Source organism: Leptonychotes weddellii, chromosome 12 (assembly GCF_054177405.1).
Source record: "Leptonychotes weddellii isolate Sample4059 chromosome 12, ASM5417740v2, whole genome shotgun sequence".
In the NCBI taxonomy this organism is placed as follows: Eukaryota; Metazoa; Chordata; class Mammalia; order Carnivora; family Phocidae; genus Leptonychotes; species Leptonychotes weddellii.
Window position 1 is genome coordinate 30,198,114 of NC_138380.1, and position 24,304 is coordinate 30,222,417.

Genomic DNA, 24,304 nt, shown 5'->3' on the forward strand with positions numbered 1-24,304 from the left:
TAGAACCCCCCTTAATATTTCTTGCAGGGCCAGCTTAGTGGTCACATATTCTTTCAGTTTCTGCCAGTCTTGGATGTTCTGCATCTCTCCATCCATTCTAAATGACAGCCTTGCTGGATAAAGTACTCTTGGCTGCATGTTCTTCTCGTTTAGTACCATGAATATGTCTTGCCAGGCCTTTCTGGCTAGGGGCAGGGGTTTTTTATACAACAGCTACCTAAGCCCACTCCCGTGGCAGCCTGTAGGTGGAAAAGTTTCAGAGAAGAGGGAAACAGGTAGGCACTCCAAAAGATATTCATTACCTGCAGAACTGTACTATTTCCCAAAGTAAAGTCCTTAAGGGCAAGGAATAAATTACATGTTGCTTACATCCATCGCTGTGTTTAGCACAGTGCTGTTCATCTGCCACAGTGATTCACAACCCTGGCTACACAACAGAATCACCTGGGAAACTTTTAGGAACATTTCAGCTTTCAATGCTCCTCTTTGCCACCACCAGAAATTCTGATATCACTGGTTGGGGGCAGTGCCCAGACACCAGACATCAGGGGCTGCTGTGCTTCCCAGATGTCAGACTTAACTCTTACTGAGGTCAGGGCCATGGAAAAGATTACTCTTAATACTGAAAAAGTGATTGGCTTCCTAACTGAAAACATGGTGGAAATTCAAGAACTATTAAATAGCTTAAAATTCTTGCTTGGCCTTTTTAGAAGGCTAACTGTAATTTCATGCATATTGTCTTAGGTGGGGTGAATACCAGTAATATGAGTAACTTTAGAAAGAGACACTAAAATTTCTGATTTTATATTTAAAAAATTTCCCCCATTCTTATAACTGGTATCATCAAATGTGATAGTCAATGGTTATTTCTGCAAGGCTTTTTGAGCACATAATCAATGCATCTTCAAAATGCAGTCCTGTTCCTGGATTCCTTGAAAACAGGGTCTTATATAATTAGGAAAATTTAAGATTTATTAAGTTCTGAATTGATCACAATTCAGAGTCCCACTTGAATGACAATTATTTTAGTTTTTTCAGTGGCAACTCTGAAACTCTAAATTTAGACTTACTTAAACAAACTTTCCTTTAGAATAGCAAGCAGCTAATTTATTGCAGGCTCTAGATGGAGATGCTCTTCCAGGGTGCTCTTTATAGTATCCTTGTGGTTGCCAAGGTTTGCCTTAGGCTTTAGAACCATTGGATGTGGTTGAGTAGTTAGAGAATTCCTTGAAAGTAGTTTCTGGAGTTCTTCAATATGATCAGTGAAACCACGAAGATATTCCAAGTTAAATTGGTTCAAGGAAATTAGTTCAATTGTTTGTTCCTGAGGGAATAGCACTGCCTTTCCTGCCAAGTGTCTCTGGGATCACCTTGGCACATTTGTTAACAACCTCTGGAAGTCAAGCTGCCCTCATCTTATGATTAGGCACTGATTTTTGCATAGAATGTGATTCATCTGCTTTTACATTTCTTACCCCAATTTGCTTCTCTGTAAAGGAGCCATTTTTCCCAATTAACTTGCAGTACTCTTAAGGAAGGCAAGTTTTAACTTTGACCTCTTTGGCAAAGGGCCTCAAAAGAGAATACTGTGGAAAACATCTTTACCAATTTTTGATCTAGCATAACCAGACTCCATTCCCCTCTTGTGTTACGGTGCAGACCAGTGCAGTACCAACACTTTGTTATCCTAGAGCATCTTTTGCTGGACCCTCTGGATGTGAAGATCCCTTCTTGGATTTACCATCATGTGTCCAGTGGTCAATAATGGGAACTGTGATGTTAGCTATTAAGTTTCCTTTGGGGGTGATGTGAATGGCTTCCCTTTCTTTCTAGCAAGATATTGGCTTTGCCAGAGAAGGAGCAGAGATATCACCTTGCAAGTTGAACCGAGGTTAGTGTGTTTGCACTGACTGGCAGGGACTCTGGAATATCCATTCCCGTGCAGCAGACCTTGCTGACCATCTTGGCCAGAAAGCTGTGCTTGATTGATGGGCATAGCCGTTAAATAAGAAACTGTGCCCTTACTTACTATGAACTCTGCAAGCTTGTCATTTGGCAAGGTTGATCCTAGGACTTTTGCATATGTCATATTTGATCCCAAATCAAATGGCCTAAAGAGGAAGTCATTACAGCTTTCATTGTGAATTCCTTTTATAACACTATTCTGCTAACACATCATTGAAGTAGTCCCTTGAGTTGTAGTGCACACAGATGGCACAACTCAGCACTACAAATATTTTGCTAGTTCTTTGTTGAAATCTAAATCCAAAAAAATTTTGACTAGCATTGATGAGAGGTATACTTTTAGTAACCCATGAGACTGTCAGGTATGCTCCTGAAGCAGGAACAAATAGCAGAATATAAGATCTATTATGGGTTCTGCAAACTTTTGGGAGAACAACATGCTTTTTCTTTTAAGGAATTTTGATTTTGTTGCCTTAAGATATGAATTCTTGTCATCATGTAACTCCCAGCAAGCACACTTCCAAGAAAAAAACTTTCAATATGCCTCCTGAAGAGAATTTTAAATGCAGGCTTTACTTGGGTATTAAGGTGGAGGTTTTACTCAATTGTTCCCAGAATTTTTTGTTGCCAAGGTTAATTTTGAAAAGGATTTCCCCATTATTTCCTCCCTCCCTCTGTTTCTCCCTTCCCCTCCCCTCCTCTTCCCCTCCTCTCCCCTCCTCCCTCCCTCCCTCCCTCCCTCCCTTCCTTCTCTCCCTTTCTTCATTTTTTCCTTCAACAAACATTTTTAAATTATCTACTTTATGATGAGCTTTTGCTGAAGATACAGGTATTAAAACACAATCCTGGCCCTTAGAAAACTTTCTTCTTGTGGGGAAGGAGTGGAGAAGTAAACATGACAAACATGCTGTCTGATAAGAATTATATGCCTGGTGTTGTGGAAAAACATAGTTAGACACCTAAGCCATCCTGGGTGGAGTGGGGCAGTCTGGAATGGAAAGGTGTACTGTTGGTAAAGGTATCCTGGAGGAGGTAACTTTGAGTCTCTTTGGGCAAGTGGAAGACAGCCTGTTTCAGGATGCAGGGTGGAGAAAAGAAGACAAACAATGGGCCTAAAGGCAAGAGAGGATGGGACATTGAGGAAGTGGCAAAGAGTTCTGTGTTATTGGAATGTAAGGTACCTGGGGTGGGGGGTGGAGGACAAGAAGTGACTCTAGTGAGGTTGGAAGAAACTAAATTGGGAATATTGGCACATTTTTATTACAGATTTAGAATTTTCCTAAAGAAATGTGGACACATTAAACAATTTTAATGATTAGATCTTCCTTGTTACCCAGATCATTCTAGTGATGTGTGGAACATAGACCAGATGGTGAGATGGAAGGTAAGGCGATCTATTAGAAGGCAATTGTAGGTAGTCCAAGTAGAAATGATGAGGGTCTGACCTAAGGCAATTCCAGTTTAGTAGAGAAGAGAGGATAAATTGAGAGAATTTTAAAAGGTAAATTAATAGGACTTATGCTTATATAGATTCAGTGAAAAAGAAAACACAAACATACTTATGAATGAGGTCCTCATTTTAGTAAAGACCATCTATTCCAAACACATCTAAAGTCACTGGGAATCCAGCCAGAGGAATTCAAACTGTACAACTATAATCAATATGACTACCTTTGAACACATAACCCCATGATGCACACATCATGCACCTTCTGCTATGTCACTTGCTTGCTGAAGACCTTGTTGGAGATTCCCTCAAGTTAACTTTTGATCTTTCTCATGAAAAGTCCTCTCTACACAACTATTGGAGATATCAGAATTTATCTAGCTTAGAGCCTCAGAATTATCTTTAATATACTTTTCCTTATATAGGTATAATTTGTCCTTTTTCAAATTCTATCATAAACTGTGCATTTTAAACAATTATTTCCATAGCAAAGACACTTGTCTAATAAGTCATGGGAGCTAACATAATTTGACCTACTCACAGAACTTCCCTTTTTCAGTTTTTTTTCCTCTAACTAATTAAAAAAGCTAAAATATTATTTTGGTTTCTGAATTTCCATGTTACCTTTAGTACTTTATTTTCTTCCCATTTTGCAAGAGCAGATGTGCACATGTGGTGGAGAAGGCTGCCACTGAACTGTAGACTGTTCTTGTTGAGCCCTAGAGAGTTTCCATGCTCAGAGCAAGCAACTGTGGTAAGCAGGAGGGGAAGGTAGGTAGGAAAATGGTGATTGGTCACAGGACTGTTTGGGGAGAAGCTAAGCTAATTGCAAGTCTTCCCTTGGGAAAGTGAATGGTAGCAGTGATTTAGTACCCTTATTCTAAAACCCAAGTTGTAGCTGTCTAGAGAAATGTAATAATGAGCCTGAGGAGGACTATGGTTTCTTAATTGTTTATTAAGGAGTCAGAATTTGCACCACTTCAATGAAGCCCTGAGCATGATTGTAAGAGAGAAAAGGCTGCTGTACCCCAGAATGGCTGTTGAGAAACACAGAGGCTCAGTCTAGGCTGTGACTCTAGATTTTGCAGCCTTAAAGCTAATGTATTTTATGTATAACTCTTAGCCAGCTCAGTTTATCTGTTTTCCAAGCCCCAGAAAAGATGGGAAGCAAGCTAGAGGCAGGCATTCTGGCAGCAGCAGACAGATTGACAGACAGACAGACAGAACTGACAACCTGATAGCAAAGGAAAGGCTTAAAAATGGAAAGTTGGTGTAGAATTGTATTCTGCATTATAGCATTGTGCAAGAAAAGATAGATAAAATTATGGACCAGTGTTGTCAAGGAAGATTAAATTATGACTTGTGTTTTTTATTTGCCATCAACGTTTGTTAAAATAAACAGCTTAGGAATGCAAAGGTTTTCATTGCTTGAAGAATTAATAACATAAGACATGTTTGTTTCTCTTATGGTTTCTGCTATTAAGCCTTGTAGAAAAATTACAAAGAGACCATGAAAGTGAGTGTCTCTCTTTTATGAGCTCTCAGAATTGCCCATCTCACTCTCTAGTTACCTACCATCTTACTTCCTCTCTCAACTGTTACTCACCTTTCCCCCTACCATTTGCACACATCACACTCTTTACCTTTCTTCAGCTCCTGTGTTTGTAGTTGCAAAGTTTATTGCTATGGTTTGAATATTCATATACTGGAATTATAACCCCCAAAGATGATGGTATAGGAGGTGGGAACTTTGGGAGTTTCCTAAATCATGAGGTTGCAGCCCTCATAATGGGGTTAGTGACTTTTAAAGGAAACTCCAGGGAAATCTCTTGCCTCTTTCACCATGTGGGGATACAATAAGGAGTCTGCAACCCTTACCTGACAATGCTGGCACTCTGAACTTGAACTTTCAGCCTCTAGAACTGTGAGAAATAAATTTCTGTTGTTGATAAGCCACCCAGTATATGGTATTTTGCTATAGCAGCCCAAATGGACTAAGACACTAATCATTTTCCAAATGGTCAAAAATGGTAAAGGAAATCATTACTGTTCTTTCCTTTATAACTACCTTTCAATTACTTTTACTATTTAATTAGTATAAAATAAATAGTTGCCACAAAGGCCAAAGAATGAGAAACAAACAAAAACATTCAAAAACATTTATAACTTTTGCATAAGAGATTAAAATGCTCAGAGAAAATCAAGAGGCCTGAATTTAAAATGTTGTAATAATTATTAATGACTTAGGAACTAACTTTACTGGAATGGATAAAGCTTTGTTCTGAAAGTCAGCTATATTAAAAAGTAACCCCTCCCAAATTCTCATAAATTATATCACTCCATTTTTGTAACAGATATTTCTACTATAGACTTTGTGGTTGAATTTTAAGTTAACATATCAGTTTACTCAGAAATCTTAATTCTATAGGAACAAAGAACGTGGGGCACCTGGGTGGCTCAGTCCATTAAGCATCTGCCTTCAGCTCACGTCATGATCCCAGGAACCTGGGATCAAGTCCCACATCAGGATCCCTGCTCAGTGGGGAGTCTGTTCTTCCCTCTCCCTCTGCCCCTCCCCAGGCTTGTGTTCTCTCTTGCTCACGCTCTTTCTCAAATAAATAAATAAAATCTTAAAAAAAAAAAAAAAGAAAGAGCTTGACTTAAAGTTGCAAATATACTCTTAGAAATGACTTAACTAATATGGAATGAATGTTCGCATGTGTGACCCTTGTGTTGCAGATGCCTGGAGCAGAAGGGATCACAATTAATTTATATGAGTATCACTCTTTTATTGGGTTGAGTTCCCACTTAAAAGTCTGGGAAAAATCTCTTCACTGGTCAGTCAGTCCAGGAGGTTGTCATCAGCATGCAATTTGGAGGCTTAATCAATGTGTCAAAATGTCAGAAAGAAGCCATGTCAGAGAAAAGAAAGCTAACAAGTATTATGGGAGTTACTGGTTACTCCCAAGTGACATGCTCACTGTATGCTTGCTTCTGCAAGTTCTGTTCAGGGCATTTTCTAACTCTAATTCAGGGCTTCTCAACTCAGCACTATTGATATTTTGGACTAAAAACCTCTGTGTATTGTGGGGGCTATTGAATGCATTCTAGGATGGTTAGCAACATCCTTGGACTCCACCTATAGATTCCAGCAGCATTTTCTAGTATTGATAACCAAAAATGTCTTCCAACATTAAGAAATGTACCGTGTGGGGTGCCTGGGTGGCTCAGATGGTTAAGCGTCTGCCTTCGGCTCGGGTCATGATCTCAGGGTCCTGGGATCGAGTCCCGCATCCGGCTCCCTGCTCCGTGGGAAGCCTGCTTCTCCCTCTGCCTCTCTCTCTGTCTCTAATAAATAAATAAAAAAAAATCTTTAAAAAAAAAAAAAAGAAAGAAATGTACCGTGTGTGTGTGTGTGTGTGTGTGTGGTAGGGGAGGGAAGATGGAGAGGTAGAGGGAAAGGCAAATTAACCTCAGTTGAAAATCACTGCCAAAATCATAACCCCAACACACTGAATGAACATGCTGTTATTGCTCTTGAAACATAATACCCTAGAAAAGTTTTTGCTGTACATTGAGATAGTAAAATGAATACTGTTCTCTAAGCTATTTTGTTCTACTTGATTATAACTTCATTACCTGTAAAATATCCTGGTTGTATTAGGCCCAGTGTACCCAGATGGGTATTTTATGTCTCCTCACAGAATGGCATACTTCTCTTGTCTAACTTTCTTTTCTCTTCTTTGGACTAAAGTCTTTTTGTAACTGATCCTGTGCCTAGTTAGGTGTAGGGTGAGCATGCATCTGGTTCATCCAGATCAGTCGTGGAGCATGCCTGTTAGCCAGGCATCATTGTTATTGGAACCCATTGTCAGTCCCAAAGTGTCCTGGTTTGGATGATAAATCAGGCACCTTTTTATGACACTCTGGGGGGAAAAAGATGTTTCTTTTCATTCTACCAAAAAAAAGGAATAAAATTCAGTTTGTTTTTTCTTTTCTTTCTTTTTTTTTTTTTTTTAAGATTTTGTTTATTTATTTGACAGAGAGAGACACAGCGAGAGAGGGAACACAAGCAGGGGGAGTGGGAGAGGGAGAAGCAGGCTTCCGGCCGAGCAGGGAGCCCGATGCGGGGCTTGATCCCAGGACCCTGGGATCATGACCGGAGCCAGAGGCAGACGCTCAACGACTGAGCCACCCAGGTGCCCCTAAAATTCAGTTTTAAATGGAATGTTTAGGAAGTACATTTAGTTTTCTCCTCTGCCATTTTCCCATGCCATTAACCTGAAGAGAAAATCACTTAGGATGGAAGAGTGTTCATGAATAGACCCAGCAGCTTGAATACATACCTGAAAGGCAGAAGAAGCTAAATACTTTTTGACAGATGAAACGGAATACCTCTAGCAGCAGCCCACAATTTGCAGCAGAGAAGGTGGCCTCAGGGCTGTTTCCCTCCTTTATGACAGGCCTCTATAGAGTTTCCACACCCCCTCAGCAGCAGTTCTACCAGGCAGAATTGGGAAGAGAGTAATTTCTTGAAGGACTCTTGATGGAACAGCTAAATAGGATGAATTGAAGCGTTTAACCAATCCCCTTTAGCTCCTATCTAAATCAGAGGGCTGATGGCCAAAGAAATTGAATAGTCATCCGAAGTGCTACAGCTTCTAATACAGGTTTTGGCACTTCAGAACAAACGTGGGATGATAGGGAACCCCCAACTTGCATCACTTTCTCTCCCATTCCTTTCTAAAATGAAGATTGCCAGGGGCACCTGGGTGGTCAGTCAGTTAAGCGTCAGCCTTCAGTTCTGGTTATGATCCCAGGGTCCTGGGATTGAGCCCCGCATTGCATTGGGCTCCCTACTCACCAGGGAGTCTGCTTCTCCCTCTACCCCCGCTCTTGCTCTCTCTCACTATCTCTCTCTCTCAAATAAATAAATAAAATCTTTTAAAAAAAGTGAAGATGTCTATACTAACCATAGAGAAACAGAACTTCAGAAGAAACCCTTAACAGCTACATATGCTAGTCAAGTTAGTCTTTTATTTGCCAATATGAATGGCTGGGGACCAATGCTCATTAAGGAAAATCAGTAAGGCAAAAAGGATAATCAAAATGAACAAACAAAAAAATTTAAAACTGTTACTGCTATCTTCAGAAAGATCGGATTAAGTATTGCAACCATAAGTAAGCTTAGGCTGCTATAAAAGATGAGTGCTTAGGCAACAAGCAAGAGTTCTTGGAAATTGAAAAATAGTTGCCCAAATTTAAAAAGTGAAAGGAAACAGAAGATAAAATAAAATCAATTAAATATCTCAGAATATACAGCAAAAAGGATATAAAATCTAACTATGGAGGATCAATTCAGGACGGTGAGCACGTATTAGAAGTTCTAGAGTGAACAGAGAAAAATAGAAGAATTCAAATGATCAAAGATATAATAGAAGAAAATTATCTGATTAAAAAAGACACAAGTCTGCAATTTTTAAAAGCCCACAAAGTGTTAAATGGGATGAATGAGGAAAAGCCCCACCTGGACTTATCCTAGTGAAATTTCAGAAATGTAAAGACTCAGAAAAAGAGCATACTATCCACTTCTATAGTGAATAATATTACCAAAATCATGACATTGTAAATGCTATTTGTTGTTTTCCAGCTTCAATGAATCAACTCTAGACAAGGCTTTAAAGATTAATTATGGACATACAGTAATGAAATGTAAATATAATTGGGGCCCCTACATTAATCCACATGGGCTGTGCACTGTCCAAGTCTAGGAGACACCATTCTCAAAGGGGCTATATATGTAATGAAAAATTCTTTAGCCATCAAAAAGAATGAAATCTTGCCATTTGCAACAACATGGATGGAACTAGAGAGTATAATACTAAGCAAGATAAGTCAGTCAGAGAAAGACAAATACCATATGATTTCACTTGTATGTGGAGTTTAAGAAACAAAACAAATGAGTGAAGGAAAAAAAGAGAAGGAGAGAGGAAAACCAAGAAATAGACTCTTAACCATAGAGAACAAACTGATGGTTACCAGAGGGGAGGTCAGGGAGGGATGGGTGAAATAGGCGATGGGGATTAAGGAGTGCCCTTGTCCTGATGAGCACCGGGTGATGTGTGGAATCCTTGAATCACTATATTGTACACTCCAAACTAATATAACACTAGGTGTTAACTAATTGGAATTAAAATTAAAATTTATTAAAAAAACCCAAACCAAAAAAAAAACAGTAACAAAAAAGTTATCAGAGTGGGGAATGAAGAGGAAACCACCAGAACTAAAGTAGAAACTCTGGCAAGTGGGATAAATGGCAGGTAGCAGGACAGAAAATGTAAGCTTTCCTTTGATACCATTTGAATTTGTTCTTTTGGGTATGTTAAATTAATTAAAGAAGGAGGCTGATGTGGCTCTAATGTCATGGTGGCCTATGTAAGCAAACCAAAATCTAAGCCTGTAAATGCCTCAAGGTGACAAAATCAAAACCAAATTAGAAACCACTAAGTAGGCTTTAAGCTATAACCAATCAATAATTTCCTTTCTTTGCTTCTTGCACTTTCTCTATATAAGTCGCTTCCCTGGCTCCTGTCGGGAAGTATTCCTAAACCACCTCGAGTTTGGTGCAGCTGGGTTGGAATCTAGTTTTGCACAAATAAACTTTTAAAATCATCATTGTATAATCACCCAGTCACCTGGGAACTTTGCAGAGGGGCATGTGCAAATTACACAAAAATCAAACAGATCCTAAATCACTTCAAGATTACTATGCCTCATGCTTTTTTTGACTCTGATAAAGTGGAGGCACAGGGTGCTATTTTGTATTGTGATTTTGTGGACAAGTTAAATGGATGGTATTTCCCATGGGGTATGGAGCTCTCTTTTTTCCCTTTGGATATTGGTGGATTTATTGATGTCATATAATCTACTAACACTTCGGGATCTTTATTACGTATTGATTTGTTAAATATAAAACATTTTGTTTGAGCCACGCCACACTTCTGTGACAATTCAGATAATTTTATCAATAACGTTGAGTGGGGATAAGAAACTGTTTCATGTCATTGAGAAAGGAAAGAGCCAGCACTGGAACAGTCTGTCTTCCCCTACCCCATAGCTTCTTCAAGGGTGGAGGAAGATTGAATAGTATTAAAACACACAGGCAGCTTTTAAAATGTGAAAAACTCATTACCGAGGAGGAAAAAGGAGCCACCAAAAACAGGAAATCCTGCTGAATGCCTCAGCTATAATCTTCCTCACCCTGAACTCTTTTTCAAGTTGAACAATATAGTAGTTAAAAATGTGTCCTGCAGAAAAGCTATCGACAGACACTGTAAAAATGAAGAGCGTTCCTTAAAAATCTATATAATTCCATTTAATATCCAGTGCCAATTTGAGTCCTTGTTTATGTCCTATGAAGCATCTTCTGACTCAAAATTACAAATTGGTTTTAATGGAGGTTTTTTTAAAAATATAAGATTAATCTCCTCCCCTCCCCCCCCACAACATTTAAGAGGTTTTTTTTCTAAGATCAGTATCTATAAAAATGGGGATGGGGATTGGGGAGTAGGAAATGTGAGAGGGTGTAGAATAGGAAATGTAACTGATCTCATACCATTTGAATTTAATATATGCATGTATGGAGGGAGGTGATTTAACCATAAGTGGGAAAGTGCAGACCACCAATGAGTCCTTTTCCACAATGCTATCTGCTCCCTTTAAAGTTAAAATTTTATTAGACTACCATGAATCCAATCAGGAGTTTCAGGGAATAATTCTGTTCTTGTTTTTTATTGGAGATTTGAAGTTCTGACTTCACAATGCTGAACACTTGATTTAAATTGAACATAAAATTGTTTTAGCAACTCCAGTTGCAGGACATTCTCTTTCTCTGGCCCACCTGGCATCAGTGTGAATGTTTGATGACTTTGTCCAAATTCTGACTCTTTTCACGTTGACTCAGTTTCTATTTGCTAGAACAAGGTGACCTGCCAAGATAGAAAGGACAACATGCAGTGACTCACAGACATGTTTTCTCTTTTATTTCTAAACAAGTGCAAAGACCATCGATAAGAGTGATTTTAACAACCGTGTTATCAGTTTATTGTGAGGCAGTGCTTCTTCCTTCCTACTATACCCACCCACCCCCAATCATCTCACCCAAGAGAAACAATCTATAAAACTTTTAAAGATATACTTGCTGGTTTGAGTGTAGATACTTAATCTTGGAATTACTTTGGTTTTTGGGTGTTTAGCCAAATTGTTACTGAAGTATACACTTTTCTTGACAATTACCTTTAAGACACTATAAAGTGTTTCATGGTACCTAGCCATAAACAATTCAAATGTATTTTAACTTAAAGCCTTCACTGGCTGTTTTCACCTCAATGACACAGAGAAATATATTTGGATCAGGGAATAATTTACATCAGTAATGTTTAATTAGCATGATAAGGTATGTGTAATCAAGAATTATATAACTTTCATTGCATCCACGTTTATCAAATACAAATGAAAATAACAAAGCTTATTTCTTCCATAGATAAAAGTGTCTTTGAGAAAAATAGTCAATCCGTAGCTGCTGTGATAAAATAGCATGGTTCTACTATTTTCAAAAGTCTAGAGTGAGATTACCTGTCAGGATGGCTAAAATTAAAAAAGATAAGAAATAACAAATGTTGGCAAGGACATGGAGAGAAAGGAATTCTCATGCATGATTGGTGAGAATGTCAATTGGTACAGCCACTGTGGAAAACAGTTCTTCAAAAAATTAAAAATAAAATACCATATGATCCAATAATTCCACTACTGGGTATTTCCCCAAAGAAATCAAAAACACTAATTTGAAAAGATATATGTATCCCTATGTTTATTTCAGAATTATTTACAATAGCCAAGATATGGAAGCAAACTAAGTGTCCATTGATAGATGGATGGATAAAGAAGATGTGGCATAACACACACAGACACACACACACATAAACACACACACAGGAATACTACACAGCCATAAAAAATGAGATCTTGCCATTTGCAACAACATGGATGGACCTAGAGGGTATTATGCTAAGTGAAATAAGTCAGACTGAGAAAGACAAATACCATGATTTCACGTATATGTGCAATCTAAAAAACAAAACAAATGACTAAGCAAACAAAAAGCAGAATCTGACGTATAAATGCAAAGAACAAACTGATGGTTGCCAGAGGGAATGGGGATAGAGGAATAGGTAAAATGGGTGAAGGGGAGTGAGAGATACAGACTTCCAGTTATGGAATAAATAAGTCACAGGAATATAAGGTACAGCATAGGGAATATAGTCAATGGTATTATAATAGTGTTGTATGGTGACAGATGGTAGTTACATGTGTGGTGAGCCTACTGTAACATAGAGAGATGTTGAATCACCATGTTGTACATCTGAAACTAATGTAACATTGTGTCAATTATACTAAAAAAAAGTCTTGAGTGAGATTAATGGTGTTTTATAAAAGTCAGAATGTGCCTTTATTATATTATTTATTTATGCAGTGGTTTCCCATCACAAATGAAAAGCCCCAAGCTTAGTGAATTTGAATCTTTTAATGGAAAGTAAGCAAACCTGCCTAACTTTTGCTCTGGAGGGGTACAATGTCTTTATTCTATTAGACAATCAACAAAGATGCCCTGTGACCCAAAGGGAGACTTAGCTCTGTCTTCCAGAGCTGCTCACTATAAATCATTCTTGAAAAGAAAAAGTCAGTCAGTACCAGCACTGACAAGACATGCAGAAAATTGAGAGACACATGGAGAACTGTCTCCCCAAAACTGGTAACTGCCAATGTGGTATGATTTCAGAGGACTGGCTAATGTATGGACTTCTACCCATCTTAGCTTCATCCCTTCAGTAGATAACGTTTATGTGCACCCTACATTTTCCTTGCAGCACCCTTCTTCCAACACATTACCTAGAGTTTTGTGGTGTCACTACCAGTGTCCCCTAAGTCACTGTTTTCAGCAACCATGGTGACTTGGCTCACTACAAATTTTTATTCTTGCTCTCATTTTATTCCTATTGTCTTCATTCTGCAGAATATACTATACAGTGAACTTCACAATATTTCAATACTTTACAAGATTTTCCTCTCTCTGGACATATGACTTGAGATAGTTGAAGACATGAGGCATATTAGCAACCATATTTCTTTTTTTCTCTCTTTAAATAATGAAGTCTGTATGCATTTTGTGTTTCTTTTTGTGTCAGAGTAAATTGTAATAGAGGAAAAAAGATCTGAGCACAGATTGAAAAGACAAAGTTGAGGGTGTAGGCCTAGAAGTAGGCACCTTGGAAATAGGAAAGAACCCAACTGCATCTGTAGCTTCTTTTTCAATATACACTTTTCAGTCTGTACCTACACACACGCTCACACGCACACACACGCACACACAATTATCTTACTGAGTTTACTTGATGACAAATGTAGCAGGAATTAAATGTATTCTCTATATTCAGTTATGGTACAGCCTTTTCAAGTAAAGATAACTCAGTCTCTTGTGAGGAAATATTCTTATTTTCAACAATTTAGAATCCTATTTTGTTTGTTTCTCCTGCCAGCAAAAGCTCTCCCCTCCCCATCCTTCTTCCCAACGTGCAGGCAGAGGTTGCACCCACCTTAATGTGGCAGAAGTTGGGGCCATTGTCTTCTGTGTTCTTGATGTTCTTTGCTACAGAGGGATTGATTTTATTGGTTGTTGTCTTCAGGTGTGAGGTTCCTTTACTAGGTATGTGGTCTTTTTTCCCCAATTCAGAGTCCCTTCTAGGTCCTTGTGGCATCTCTCTATTCCCCCACTGGTCACACTAGGAGCTCCTGGGTCTCTGGCACACCATGCACAGGCTATGGGAGGATTGGGGCACCCTTTTGGATATACCATTGAATGCCTCCCTTCCCAATCCCCACTGTACAGTTTTTTGGCCTGTTGACAGAGCAGCACAACATGGAGCTCTCCCTTAACCTATTTCAGCTTTCTATGGGCATTTTGAAAGATTTTGTTCTCTTTCCCTTTGCCTGAGGCACTGGGATGGCAGTATGGGCCTGTTCTAGTTCTGACAAGGGAACCAGGTACTTCATCAGCTTTAACTGCATTACCTCTGAGACATGTGCCTTTTTTGCATGGCAAAAGACTTTGCTGCTCTCCCCTCTTCCCTTGCATCCTATCCTGTACCCATTTCCCTAGAGCTCAGTAAAACTCTAGGACCAAAGTACATCAGGCCTGTATCCTTATATGGGAATTGGAGTTTAGGGGATTTATAAAAAAACCTTATCCCTTTAAACAAAGCGTCAGTTTCAAGAATCTCACTGGGGGTTCAAAAAATCTAATTTTGGAAATCAAAAGCTGAACATGGACACCTTGCCATCTTGCATTTCTGTTTTAATTCAAAGCTTCCCTAACATATTGGCCAAGGTTCCACTAGCTGAAAGGGGAACAGCATAATATACATGGAAATGTGAGAAAGAAAAACACCTATTAACATATTTTAAAATATTCCCATAAAATTGGATCTGGCTAACTTAATCAAAGGAAACATATTAGAAGGCTATTGGAGACCCAGAAAACCAGTAGGAGGCCGAAGGATAAGTATGGGAATGAGCAGGAGCCCGGGTGATGCGGAATACCAAGACGAAGAAAGCAAGGCAGTATGGGTAGGATGCCACTATTTAAGATTCAAAGGCAGGTGGGAGAGCATCAGAGGGTGAGTTTAGTGGGAGTCTACCCTCTGTTTTTGCCAGGGCTGGGAAGAGGTGGCATCGGGCAGTTTCAGCTTTTATAATGAATTACATGCAACTGGATTATCCTGTCACCAACACAACACAGTTAGTGTTGGTTCTGGAGGTTGATCAACCTTCGAGGGAAGAATTAGGGTGTTGTTAGGAGTTTTTTTCTTAGGAACCCTAAATGATATATATATATATGACACCTAAATGAAAACCAAGAAGAGATGGGGAGGAAGGGCTAAGAAATAGAAGGCAAGGTCTCCAAAAATAAGATCCTTCTTTGCAATTCTGTCAAGGATATGTGTAATTCTGGGGTTTGATGCTTGACCTTGGCCCTAGCACACATCCCACAGTGCCTCTTTCACCTGCTCCTTTGCTTCGTTCTTTATTTTCTCTCCTCATCTGTATAAATGGTACTCAAGTACAGTGCAGATTTACCATAGCCTCTTAATTCCAATTCTAAACTGCTAGGAGAGAAAATTTATTGGGCTAGCTTGGTGTAGCCACACCTAATTAGCTATGAATCCAGGGGGAAGGGGTGGATGCCAAGGACTACGTGACACAAACCCTCCTGTGCGTGGTGTGAGGTAGGCGGTGGTTCCCAGAGAGCAGGGGATGGGGCATAGAGTGGGAAAAGAGGTTAAAGTGTATTGCAGGTCAACAGTATTTCAAGGTGTGACTATATCGTAATTTATTTTACTAATCCTCTATTATTTCATACCCATTTTCTCCTATTACAAGCAAACTGTGATAAAAATCCTTGGCATTAAGTCACATTTTTTTCCTCCTTAAGATTAATTCCTAGAAATAGAATTGATGGTGCAAAGAATCATCACATTTTAGAACTTTTGATGGATATTGAAATTATCTTCCAGAAAGCTTGTGCCAGTTTATGCCATCTCTAGCTACTTAAAAGTACTATTTTTTTTTTCTGTACTCCCACCTGGATGTATTAATTTGCTCATTAGATATATTAAAATAGTTAATGCTTTAATTTACATGCCTTTCATTCCAAATAAGGATGAGATTTTTTTCAGAAGCACGTTAGCCATTGTGTTTCTTTGTATCTTTTACTTCTCCTTCTACTATTATTGTTTTAATCTTTATTTTCCTATTTTAAAGACTCTTCAGATATAAAAGATAGCAGTTCTTGCCATATATGTCCCAAATACTTCTCCTTGTTATGGTGTACCTTTTGAGGTTTTATATCTATCTTTTTTTAAAAGATTTTATTTATTTATTTATTTGAGAGAGAGAGAAAAAGAGAGAAAGCAGGAGCATGGGTGGGGGCAGAGGGAGAAACAGGCTCCCCACTGAGCAGGGAGCCCGATGCAGGGCTCGATCCATTGACCCTGGGTTCATGACCTGAGACATGATCATGACCTGAGACCTGAGGCATATGCTTAATCAAATGAGCCACCCAGGTGTCCCTATATCTATCTTTTTAAAATGTATCTGTGAAGTAGCTTTTTTAAACTCATGATTATATAATGTAACTAATTTAAAATTTGGGCAGAAGGAAATTCTTTACAGTTACTGGATTTTTTTCTTTGTGGAATATGATGATCTTTTGTTCTAGATTTTTTAATTTTATTTATTTATTTATTTATTTATTTATTTATTTATTTATTTATTATTATTTTTTAAGATTTTATTTATTTATTTGACAGAGAGAGAGACAGTGAGAGAGGGAACACAAGCAGGGGGAGAGGGAGAAGCAGGCTTCCCGCGGAGCAGGGAGCCCGATGCGGGGCTCGATCCCAGGACCCTGGGGTCATGACCTGAGCCGAAGGCAGACGCTTAATGACTAAGCCACCCAGGCGCCCTGTTCTATATTTTTTAATTTAATTTTTTTAAGTAGGCTCCATGCCCAGCATGGAGACCAATGCAGAGCTTGAACTCATGACCCTGAGATCAAGACCTGAGCTGAGATCAAAAGTCAGTTGTTTAACCGACTGAGCCACCCAGGCACCTCTGTCCTATTTTCTGACTTTAGGGGAAGTGGCTATTGGCCAAAGCCACCAGAAATTTAAAAAACAGCGAGAGTAAGTAGCGGTGTAGCTTTATGTACAAGTAATGTTATTGATTTGTTAACAGATTTGGTCACATAAATCCAAGATAAATTTGATCTAGGCTCATTTCATTTGGTCACTTAGGGATAGGAGAAAAAGGGAACAAAGGGAGTAGCTGATAATGCAGTATCAGTTTTCAGTGTATTGTCTGTTTCTAAATCTCCCTTCAATTTTCCAAATGCTATTTCAAAGGTCAAGATTTTGTTGAGAGCTGACTAGAATCAACTTCTGTGCGTTAGATGGAAATTGGCTCAGAAGCTAAAGTGTAGTGGGAGGTATTGCTTCTTTTTCCAAGAGATATTTGGCTGAGAGGCTGCCAATTTATGTGCTATGACGCTTTTCAGATAAGGAAATTAGATTATCTTTGGCTTTAAGGGATAAACATCCATCTCCATGCTTTCTAGTCCTGCTTGAATGATACCATTAAATATATCTTCCTATGTTTTATTTTCATTCCCAACTGACAAATATGATTTCATTTTTTATTGTCACAGTAAGGTTTACTCTTCTTGATTTTATAACTTATCTAGCACAAGCTGGATAAAGAAGTATGAGGATATAGTAGTTTAATTCAAGTTGTTATTAAAGTTCACTAAGGACAGAACTTTCCAGATGTACACTCTCCATTTTATAACTGCTGATGACTTTTTCACCAGAAGGATCCTTTAAAACCTCAAATAGAGCACATCCAAACTGTGATAGATAGACCCTGAGGTGAGCCTCACTGAGTCCTGCTCACCTATAATCCTCTCCTTTCGAATGTCAGCAGAATCTGTGACTTATATTTTAAGCCGTAGAATATGGCAAAAGTGATGGGATTTCACTCCCTTAATTAGATTATATTGTATGGCAAAGATGATGGGATGTCTTGCCTTGATTAAGTTATGTTATGCAAGACTATCTTAGCATAGATTCTAACATTGGCCTTGAAGAAACAAAAGGCCACATTGTGAATTACCTATGGAGAAGGCCACATGGCAAGGAACTACCTTTGAGACATGTAGGTGGCCTTCCGCCAACAGTCAGTAAGAAGCTGGAACCTCAGTTATATAGCCACAAAGAAATGAATTCCACCAGAAACCTGAAAAAGCTTAGAAAAGTAATCTTCCCCAGTCAGGCCTCCAGATGAGAATGCAGCATAGTTAACATCTTGATTGCAGCCTTGTGAACTCCCCAACAGAGGACCCAACTAAGCCATGCCCAGACTGCTGATCAACAGAAACTTTGAGATAATAAAGGTATATTGTTTTAAGCTTCTGAGTTTGCAGGAACTTGTTACAGAGCATATAAAACTCATATACAAATCTAAACTCAGTATCTTTCCCAAGCCTCTTGTATTTTCTTTGTATTAGTACAACTATTTTTCCAGTGAAATTCATCTTTGATTTCCAAAGTCAAGCAGTTACAAAATCTTGCTGATTTCATGTCTAAACTATATCATATGTGATTCCACTTTTCCATTTCTGGTTTATATCATCTTTCCTTCCTATCTAGACCACTGAAAATCTTTTCCTTCCTTGGGCCTTCCCTGTGTCTTTTTGGTACATACCCAAAGCTGTGCTTCCCAAAACAGCTTCTACAGATACCAGTCCCATGAAATGCCCATTAGAGTGCAAGCTCTGGGAAGGGAAGAAAGGTGGCTGTTTTTTCCACCCCTGTGTGCCTGACGTGTAGAATGTATCGGAAAATAATGAGTACACAGATCAGAACATTTCTGGAAGAAAATTGAGGGTATTATAAGAATAAAAGCCTGATAATTTTCTTGCAGGAGGTTATAATGAGGGAGGAGGGAGTATAATGAATTACCTTCACACTACAAGAGTTTTCAGAGCCCATCCAAGATACAGAACAGATGTAGGATAGAAGTAGATAGACCATACATCCCAGCTTAGGCTCTCCTTTTAACTCAAAATCATCTTGGTTGAGATGATAAATTCAGGTGGTGGGTGGCGAATGAGGTGCCAGTGCCCTACATCAGATAACCAGTCAGTTTCCCTAACTCAGGCCTCCAGCACATGCTTCTCTTTTAAATATAAATGAACTGGGAAGAAATTTAGAGATTTGTGAGGCTGAATGCTCTTGATTTTTTTTGCTATTGTTAAATCATTTGTCAATCCTTTCACCCAGATTGAAAATCTCAAAGGGAATTCAGTCCCATGTGTTTCTGATTAGTGTGCACGTGAGTTATCCAAAAGTTGCGTAAGCACCATTAGAAATACAAAAACCTTCCTAAAGTTTCTGTTTTATTTTTATTTATTTATTCTGCAGGTGGTGTTGGGAAGAGGGTGTTAGGGGCACAGTAAAGAAGAGTAAAGAGTATTTTGAGTTAGAATCAGGATCATGAGGAAATCTCCCTAATATGGTAAAATTCACAAAAATAATCAAGTCTTAAGACATGAAATCCAAGTTGTTCATATTGATATTGTGTGTGGTGCCATATAATTGCCTCATTTTTTGAAACTAATCTCTGCCTACAATATATATCCACATATTTTCATAAATATAGCATTTATATAATATATTTATATAATTTGTGTAATATTAGATTTCAAAATTTCTTCCAGATTAGAGTAGAAATTATTTTAAATGGTTGGCCATATCATTGAATATTAATGTAATCTTTTCTCCGTTAAATGAGTCATGGAAAACTTTCAAAAGCAGAGAGAGCAAGGAGTGTTAAGCAATTATAGATTACCAAGGTTATCACTTTCTGTCTGAAGGACTGAAAGATCATATGTCAAATTCTGATATATGTGCAATAATATCTAATGAGTAAATTTGAAATTTATGGCTGTATAAAAATAAAAGTTTAAAAGCATTGTTACATTTTAAGAAGCATTCTAGGTATTTCATACCATACAGAAATGCACACAGACTGATTAGTTGTGTTCAGAAACTCCTTTTGTCCAATTTTTTGCTGAGTTCAGTGTCTCATCCCTGCCTGGAAATACTTAGTATGCCAGTGTGCCTAGAACTCAGGGTGTGGTCTTCCCACCCAAAGGCTCTCTGTCAGTTAAAGGGTATGCTTGGTCCAGATTTAATTCATTGGATTCTAAGTATAATGGCAGATTTCATGTATAATGAGTACAATGGCTTAAAATTATGAAACGAATTGCCTTATGAAACATTATTTCTTAACTTTCTGAAATCTGATGCCAGGATACATTTAGGTTTGGAGCATACATCTCTCAGTTCATAGCTCTCTGTTCAGTTTCGAGCTATCACCAACTACATTCAACATCTCTTATTCTGACATAAAGGACCTCACCGCCATCATAGTGGAATTGCAATGAAATTCATGCTTACCACATTCCATGAACGGGCCAGGATTTTATAGAACATACTTCATTCCTCTGGGAAACATGTTTATTTTTGGGTTTCTGAGCAGATGCATTTCTGCAGTTCACTAGTAGCTTGCCAAGAAATTTCTGAAATCTAGCTGTTTTAGTAAGAAAACCCAAAATAGTGGTATAAGTTGTTGACCATCTGTTAGTGCTCTTATAGAAAAGATTGCTGCCTTGGGTGGAAGGAAGAATATAGGCTATATATTATAGAATATAATAAATTCTTATGTTCTGTCCAGTCCTATGATTCTATTATTCAAGCACCTCATATTAATTTGTCATTTCATGCAATTTATTATAGTTTATTTTGGACTAGCTATGAATAGATTTGTGTTATTTGGGATGCATAAATAAACTTCTTAAGGCTTATTTTCTACCTTCACTAATATGTCTTCATAATCTCTGATGTTCAAATGTCTTTAAAGGAGAAAGGGGATAATATTTCCCATGTCATGTTATAAACAAGGCTTAAAATAAAAATCCTTTAAGGAGAGAATATACAGAAGTTTTAATTTTCACTAAGGTAAAGATGATTGGTTTCAGAGCCTATTTATTGAGCAAATTATGATAGCAGACACTAGACATCCCTGAAGGTGTGAGGAGGGACACCTCAAAGGAGAAGAAAGGCCATAGAGAATGGAGGGTGGGGAACTTTACCCTTTGCTTTAGAATTGACATGTTCAGTATCTTGCCTCCTTCAGGTGGTAAAGTATTCCAATCCGTCCCCAACTTTAGTCTTGATAGTGAAGACAAAGTATAGGAGAGTACTCATGAGTGGTTAGAGGGCTATATTATTTCTCTCTTAAAGTGTTGGAATTCTTTTCATTAGATAAAAAGGAGCAATCAATCAACAAATATTTAAGTTTAGCACTGAATTAAATGCTAAGGAATTACAAAAGATTAATAGCCAGTTTTAAACAGCACAAAAGGAAAGGGAGAAGAAAACCAATAGTAGTAAACTCTGATTTTTCATGTAAAATAATATCATAGGCATCGGGAAAAATTAGTTTCTGTCCAACAGGCCATTTTTGCCCCTATTAGGAGATGTTTTAAAGTCTTTTCTTAGTATTTTGAACAAAATATTTGTACTCCTTACTGAAAATAGCTTGACAGGAAGTCCCAAAGGAATTTTGTCTGCCTCAAAAGTTGCTTTTAGAGTTCTGAGTTTCTGGCTTCCTCCTTCCAAATGCACAGTGGATATATATTCTAATTCAAAATACAGGTTTTTGAGAAATAAGATGTTTCTCTTCCTCAATAACGAACTTTTGCCCAGTTCTTTCAATAGGAGGTAATTTGCTACATTGAAATACTCCATCTCTTAATTCATAATTTTAAGTGGTGAAATATAAATTAAATACTTGACGTATGATTCCTGATGTACTTAAATGTAACTTCCCTTTTCATAAGTGGAGGAATGGGTACATATATATATACTGGCCTGAGAGGCTACCTCTAGCCATGTATTAGTCTGAGAGGCCATATACTATGACTGTTGCAAGTGTGACCTCAAACTCCAGCTCCACTACTCACCAGCTGTGTAACTTTCAGCAAGTTACTTATATACACTTTATTTTTATTTTTTATTTTTTTAATTTTTTATTTATTTATTTGACAGAGAGAGAGATAGCGAGAGCAGGAACACAAGCAGGAGGAGTGGGAGAGGGAGAAGCAGGCTTCCTGCCGAGCAAGGAGCCCGATGTGGGACTCGATCCCAGAACCCTGGGATCATGACCTGAGCTGAAGGCAGACGCTTAACAACTGAGCCACCCAGGCGCCCTACTTATATACACTTTAACGATTTAAATTCCAGGTCTGTAAAACAGGTCTGTAAAAAAAATAGTGAATGTAAAGTTGACTTTCCACGCCTGTGGAATACTCTCTATAACTTAGCGATTTTTCCCTATTATTAATTCAAACCCTTCCCAAATTTTGGTCATTACATCATATTTTTCTAAAACCAACTCTCTGTTTTTACTTAATAAAATGTAAATCTTGGGCGCCTGGGTGGCTCAGATGGTTAAGCGTCTGCCTTCGGCTCAGGTCATGATCCCGGGGTCCTGGGATCAAGTCCCACATCAGGCTCCCTGCTAGGCGGGGAGCCTGCTTCTCCCTCTGCCTCTCTCTCTCTCTCTCATGAATAAATAAATAAAATCTTTAAAAAAAATTAAAAAAAATAAATAAAATGTAAATCTTGTATAAGTAAGAATTATAGACTGAATGTCAATTTGTGACCAAGTGCAGGATATACTGGAGCCATTATGTGGTGAATGCAGGGTGTGTAGGTAACCAATCTAAACAAATTTAGAATTTTATGTGGATGTTAAGATTAATTTTTAAAATTTCAAAAATAGAACTGATATAATAAGAAATATTTTATTTTATTTTTTTTAAAGATTTTATTTATTTATTTGAGAGAGAGAGAGAGAGAATGAGAGAGAGAGCATGAGGGGGGGAGGGTCAGAGGGAGAAGCAGACTCCCCGCCGAGCAGGGAGCCCGATGCGGGACTCGATCCCGGGACTCCAGGATCATGACCTGAGCCGAAGGCAGTCGCTTAACCAACTGAGCCACCCAGGCGCCCAATAAGAAATATTTTAATAAAGGCATGCCTATTGCTAACAGTGGATGTAAACACTTATCTCGATATGTTAACAATTTTTTGAGATAAAGTAAATATAAATAAACTCTGTGGGAAAGTATGTTTGATATTTTTTAAAAGCCCTCAAACTAATTCAATGATGTCATTAAATTCATTAAATTGCATAAAATTCTGAAAAAGTGAACCAAACAGGATTGAAGAAATAAGGATCATCTATTTTTTTAATCTCTGGGAATTTCCATCATTATTGAATATGCAGTATTATTTCCTGTATTAAACATACAAACTTTTTAAATTCTATGCACTCTTCTAACAATCACCCCATTTCTCTGTTTCTCTTTTATGGCTAAACTCCTCTTTAGAGCTTGTCCTAACAATTCCACTAAAAGCTCTTTTATCAGAGCATAGCCCCACATTGCTGAATCCAATGCCATTCTTCATCTTTGACTCAGTTTATTACTTGACTTCCACTCTGTCTCATCTTTCTGATCGCTAAACACTGAAATGCAGCAGGTTCTGGCTTTATGTACTCTCCTTTCTCATTCTTGTTCCCTAGGTATCTTCATCCAACTCCCTGCTTTTAAAATCTCTGCATACAGATGACCCCAAATTTAGATCTCCAGTCCTATTAATTACAGGTTTGTATAGTCACCTGTTTTTTACTTCATGTCTCCACTTAAATGAAACATAGAAATTTCAAACTTATCTTGTTCTTCATAGGACTCTTGGTTTACTTCAAACTTCCTTTTCCTATGGTTTTCTCCATCTCAGGAAAATGGCATCTATTCTTCTGATCACTTTAACAAAACAAAACAAAACAACTTTGGAGTTGTCCTTGTATTTCACTTTTCCCTCATGCTTCAGATCTAATTCATGAATAACTCCTTTGGCTCTACCTTGTAAATATATCCTCGATTAACTACTTCTTACCACCTCCACCACTACCTCCTGAATCTATGCCATCACCCTTTCTCACCAGGATTATGAAAATAACCTATTTGTCCTCCCTGAGTCTGCCTTATCCTTCTCCATTTTATGTTTAGACTGTTGCTGGAATGATCTATATAAAATGAAAATCAGATTATGTGACCCCTCTGGTAAAACTTTTCAGAGACTTCCCACCTC

At 38.1% G+C, this 24,304-nt stretch overlaps 1 long non-coding RNA gene across 1 annotated transcript; it reads right to left on the reverse strand.

Annotated features, from left to right (window-relative positions):
* Positions 1–7,834: 7,834 nt before the first annotated feature.
* On the reverse strand, positions 7,835–14,308 carry LOC145716498 (uncharacterized). The gene is made up of 3 exons (XR_014139181.1): positions 14,065–14,308; positions 11,313–11,400; positions 7,835–7,912 (listed from the first exon to the last, which is right to left on the reverse strand). It is a non-coding gene; the product is annotated as an uncharacterized LOC145716498 (long non-coding RNA).
* Positions 14,309–24,304: the final 9,996 nt, after the last annotated feature.